Source organism: Sinohyriopsis cumingii, chromosome 2, assembly GCF_028554795.1.
Source record: "Sinohyriopsis cumingii isolate HCF-2022 chromosome 2, ASM2855479v2, whole genome shotgun sequence".
NCBI classification, from domain to species: Eukaryota; Metazoa; Mollusca; class Bivalvia; order Unionida; family Unionidae; genus Sinohyriopsis; species Sinohyriopsis cumingii.
This window is the reverse complement of record NC_142962.1, coordinates 30,455,916-30,461,758: the sequence shown is the minus strand read 5'-3', so window position 1 is coordinate 30,461,758 and position 5,843 is coordinate 30,455,916. Positions and strand designations below refer to the sequence as shown.

At 35.0% G+C, this 5,843-nt stretch overlaps 1 protein-coding gene across 1 annotated transcript in view; it reads left to right on the top strand.

The window, feature by feature from the left end:
- The window catches only part of LOC149804558 (protein stum homolog), a 193,437-nt gene that overhangs the window by 166,682 nt on the left and 20,912 nt on the right, over positions 1-5,843 (top strand). The gene's annotated exons all lie outside the window — the stretch shown is intronic.

The window sequence follows — 5,843 nt, the reverse complement described above, 5'->3', positions numbered from 1 at the left end:
TCTGTTGTATTGTTTCCTTCTTTCATTTTTCTCTTAAAAACAAATGTCTGAACCTTTAGTCTGTAAATTCAGTGGATTCCTTATCAGCCCATCTACTTTTACTTTACACCATGCTACTTTAAAAAAAAATGAATTATCCCCATTGGGGTAGGTCCCCCCAACCCCCCACCCTACTTTGTCAACTTACCTGCCACATTTAAATCTAATGGAAGGCCCTGCTGTAAAGCCTGTTAGTAAAACTACCCAACAAGAGGATTTCATACATTTGCAACTCCTAGGTGGATGGTAATGTTTTCATTTTTGTAATGTAGATTTGGACATTCTTGCCACCAGTATGGAATATGTGTTTCAGAAACACAAGCAGCTTTCATCAGATTTCCATATAGGTTTTAGATGTTGTGAGTATGTTGTAGGAAGTTTTTTTAAATAACATCATATGAGATGATGCCATTGGAAATGGCAGAAAAGTGTCTGTATTGTTCACCAACTACACCTTGTTCTTACAAAATGTGGCTGTTACACATTCCCATGATGATGTCACTGACAGCCATCAGTGAGGAATGCCCCAACAAGCATAATACAAATTGCTTCCATTGTAATTGTTACAATTCCATTCTGACCACTCCGGTGTCCTAGTGGTTAGAGCGTCCGCCTCAGAAGCGGGAGGTCATGGGTTCAAACCCCAGCCAAGTCATACCAAAGACTTACAAAAATGGTATTAACAGCTACCTCGCTAGACGCTCAGCATTAAGAGGTTAGTGTTAGGACTGATCGGCCTGGTGTCAGGATAATGTGACTGGGTGCAACATCATACTACATGTTTGCAGCATGATGCCCCAGTGCTATACATCACTATAAACTGCCACACTGCAGACATCGTAGCAATATGACTGAAAAATTATTCAAGCTACGTTAAAAATCCAATCACACACACACAATTCCATTCTACGATCCAGAACCAACACTAATTCCGTACTACAGTTCTTGCATTTCAATCCAATTTTGCTTTTGAAATGTAGTGCCACTCAATTCATAATGAACCCATTCATTTCAAACACTCGCAAATACATATTATTCCTGTCTACAACTGAAAAATATCTATATAAAAAAACGTGTAACTGTGTTTTATGCAAGGGCATGGAGATGCACAAAAACTTGCACCTGAAGCTTGAATAAATCCCCGACTGTGGATAAGACTTTACCCATCGATTACCCCAGCTTGGGGATAAATTCCGACCGTGGCGATTTATTATATATCCTATGACTGCTCCAGCTTGAGGGCAAAATCCAAGCACATCCCTAAAAAGATAACAAGTATAGCGGCTCTTTACCTTCTGTAAATGCCACTTGAGCTTCCTGATGCTGTTGTATCTGCCATTTGACAGAATCATGAATGTGGATATATTTCTTAATTGCCTCTAGTTGTTGAGTTAGTTTAGCTGTATGAAATTCCTTTGTGCAGACTCGCTCATTATTAATATTACAACAGTGATTTAATTACACATTACCTGTCAGCACACCGATGATAAGTCAGTTATTTTATAACACACCAACAAGCTTGCCCCTTGCACCCCCCCCCTTTTTTTTTTATTTGGGCACCTGTGGACATGAATCTGCAAGGCTCAAATTGTCATTTTTAATATAAGATCTCAACATTTTTAAGGCCTTAATTTTAAAGACATCCTTAAAACCCCCAAAAGGTTATCAACTGGATCACCAGCCTTCGTTTAGAGTAACAGCAAGTATATATATATATATTTAGGTCTAAGGAAACACAATAAAAATGTTTGATTTAACAATGACATATTTGCCTGAGGTCTGTGATCCTGAAGTGAATATTAACTGTCCATTTAATTTCTTGGCTTTTCTTTACTAGGAAATTGATTATAGAGATTTCTGCGATGGTGAAGGCAATGTAAAAATTGGTTACTATAACATCCTTTTTACGCCATGTTTGAAAAAATAAATCCAATGGAAAGGTTATTGTCTGAACATCTTCATTAAATTAAGTTAATATAGGGGAAAAAACTTTAAGAGTTCATAAATATTTTTCAGTGCTGAATAAAGATATAACATAACACTTTCTGCTGTGATTTTAATAGTTTCTGAGAGCATGAAAAATTTCTAGAACTATAATGTATAAATGTTTTCAAAAGATTATATTAATATGAGGGAAAAATCTGTTATGAAATAAACCGACAAGATCTTGTATGAATTCATGTTATCTTTAAATATGATATTTGTGTGAAAATATCTGGAAGAAAATACAAGATGGTGCCACTCACACATACAATGTGGTTGCCACAGTAGCCATATTAAGAAACTTTTTATCGTTACTTCTGAATGGATAATTGTGTCAGCGTGTCAACATGTGTACAAAATACTTATGTTCATGTCTAGCAGGTCCTGAATGAGAATTATGGTGCTGTACAGACATCCTATAAGGCCACCAATGTGGCCATCCTGAAAATCTTGTTATAACTACTTCTCCTGAATGAATCGTCATATCAGTGAAAGACTTCTTATGTCTAGTTGGACGTAAATGAAAATAGTGCCAATCTAACCTCCAATATGGCTGTTTTAATGGGCATCTGGAAAACCCCTTCCTTGCTACTTCTCCTAGATGGCTGGTCATTTTGACATTGTGCTTTCACTAGATGACCTATTTGATGTCTGGTTGGCCGTAAATGGAACTATGCATATGGTTTTGATGTCTAGTTGGTCCTAAATGTGGTTTTTGCTGCTCATAAACTTCTAATGGTATTATAGTTGGTTCCTTAATGAAACTGCTGTACAAAATTAAAAGGCCTTCTGACTTTCTATCAAGTTGGATACAATTATCTTTACTAGCTAGGATTTCTTGATCCTCTTTTTTATACATCAACCCTTCGCATATGTAGTTAGCTAAAACAGTATTTTGAACAATTAATTGCCCTCTTGCAAATAAAATCCCAACTGCATGCTTTTACCAGTGTGAGAGCTCCTTCTATAAGTAGCTAAGTATTCAGTAACTGAATTTCCACATCCACATGCATCAACTCAGAATTAAAAGTTGCAAAACATATACAAATTTGAAAATCTTGAGACGTGTCACTTTGCATGGTGGGTGTTATGATTTAAATGCAACAAGGAAATTGAATTAGGGTTAATTTCTTTAAGCTGTATTCAATCATGGGGCCCTGGATTATAGAATGGTCTAGGCATACACATCACTAATCAACTCTCTCTAGTCCAACCAATGTGTGTATATGGGAAAGCTTGCCAGTAGCGTTATGTGTGTTGATTTCTTCCAATAAATATGTTGGCTGCCATGTAAAGTCTATGATGTCCTGAAAAATGGTGTTAAGCTCCATACAAGCAAGCTAAACAATCAATGATATAATGGAACAGTAGACACCATTTTAGCTAAATATGCCAAGAATTGATTTAGAGACTTGGTTAGTGATGATGACTTAAAATTGGCAAGGGATTAAAAAGATAAAAGAAATGACCTTTCATGGCACTGTAATATAACAAATGAGGAAAAACAAAAGTTTATTGCATTTGAACCTTTTGTTTTTTCACAGTTTCAATTTAAGTCATAAGGCCCCTTATTTTGCCTTACCAAACATATAGCAAGTTATTACCTCAAACCCTAGCACTAATAATGCCTCACAAGTAAGCAGTCTTTTATGAAGTCTCAGGTCTGAGTATATGTCTAGCAATACTTATGTCCAGTTTCTTTATAAAATTCTTTCTCACATGGTACAGTTTTCAGAGAGACACGATAAATTCAACAAGTGTGGTAATGAAGGGACAGGCATTCTTTATTTATGCACACATCCCAAAGGGACATTGCTATGTTTGAATCAACACTGAACTGAAGAATGGAGCATCAGTTGCATCAATTAAAATATTGTTGCCCACACAAAATACTGCAAGGACTATAATCAATTTATGAGTGCAATGGGCATGAATTACTGTAGCAGACTGGAGGAAGTAATCCGAATTTATTAATATCTTGAAGCTAAATATAGTAAAGTTTTCATCTATAATCTGTGGAATCGTTTTTGCACACAGTTTGCAGGATTTGTCTTTGGGTCATCGTTTTTCTTTTTCTTCATCTTTCTAGCTTATGGTATCTTGATAAGTCTTATGGTGCCGTGCAACTGCACTTGATGATTACCACAACCAGTGACATTGTATCAAATCTTCTGGGATCAGATGATTCAATGCAAATTCCACATAACCTATCACCATCCTCATGTTTGCCATCTGACTTACTAAGTTATTTTGCCTAAATAATAATAAAAACAATCTGGTCTGATGTATTGATAGCATTCTGAATGACCATAATATATTCTCTGTATCTACCCTAGAAAATCCTGAGTGGATCACTGTTTGGTTTTAATAAACCAAAGTAATCCAATGAAAGGCATTTTACAGACACAAGTGTCTGTTTCCTGTATGCAGTGATTAAATGATAGTATTATGTCTTTATTTTTTTAAAACTGATGATACATATGATCACCTTCAATGTGCAATATTAGTTATGTTAATTAACGAGTGGGCAATATTTGAATTTCAAAGATAAAAGTTTATGCCATGATCACTTTAGTAGGATGATTTGTCAAGTGAGGTTATCTTTTCTGTTTGAATAAATATTGTTAACTAAACTATTTTCGCAAGTTATGACATAAGAATGATTCAAAGAAAGAAAATTCATTAAATTGAACATATAAAATGTAATACTGCAACAGAGTCTAGATGAACTATTTCTTCAGAGACACAATCCAGACTCTGTGGCAGCAAAATTATCAAATAGGACACAACTAAGAGACAATCACATTTTCAGTCACAATGGTTTGACAATTATCAATGGCTTGAATTCATTGACTGTGAAGGCAAAGTGATTTGCAGTTACTGCAAAAAAAGTTCCCAAACTGTCACAGATTTTAAATTCTACCAGTGGACTTGTAAGTGTAGCTGACAAATTCAGGATTTAATCAAGCAATTCTCATGATAGTATTATACCTAATAAAGCAAAATGTAGCACAGTATATTCATGACACTTAGGCCAGCATGTACAAAATATTCCTCAAGTTACAGTTGCTAGCACTCCACTAAGAAATGTCATTTTATAATAAATAAAAATGTAATGGAAAAAAAAATCGATAAAGTGATTGCACTCTTTAACATAGCCTACTACCTAACTCAATAATGAAAATGATTTGGTTCATTATGTCTTTGTGTTTTATGGAATAAATGCATACATCTGATTGAATTTTAGGCAAGAGACTGAACTTTTGGGTTAAGTTAAAATGTATGTGGAACAAATGCATTTTCTAAAACTACTTGTATCAGTGTGCATTGTGACTTTTCTTTAAGATAACTCTAAATGGTACTGGGTATATATCATTTTCTTCAACTGCACACTGTTGTCTTCCATTTGATTTGATGACTTACAGCTATACTGTCTACACAGTAGGCCTCAGTATCAGGAAAAATTCTGTATACTTCAGTTACAGCTGAAATAAGTTTTGCATTAGTACCTGAATCAGACAAAATAGGTTGTGTTCTGGTGTGTGAATAGAAATGGCTAAAAGTAATATAGACAAAAGCCATAAGAGTACACAAGTTACATATGAAAACCACCAATTCACTTGCATGTGTGGCATACAAGTTCAAAGATTTGCTTCATGTTTATTTGTGTACACACATTGTTCAACTCCTAAGATATTTTAAGAGCTATTTCTCTATTGTATGCATAATTCATTTACAAATGTGATTAGTGGGCCACACCGAAAGCCATACTATTAGTTCACTTGGCAATATGGTAACGTCAGCTGAAAAGCATAATCATC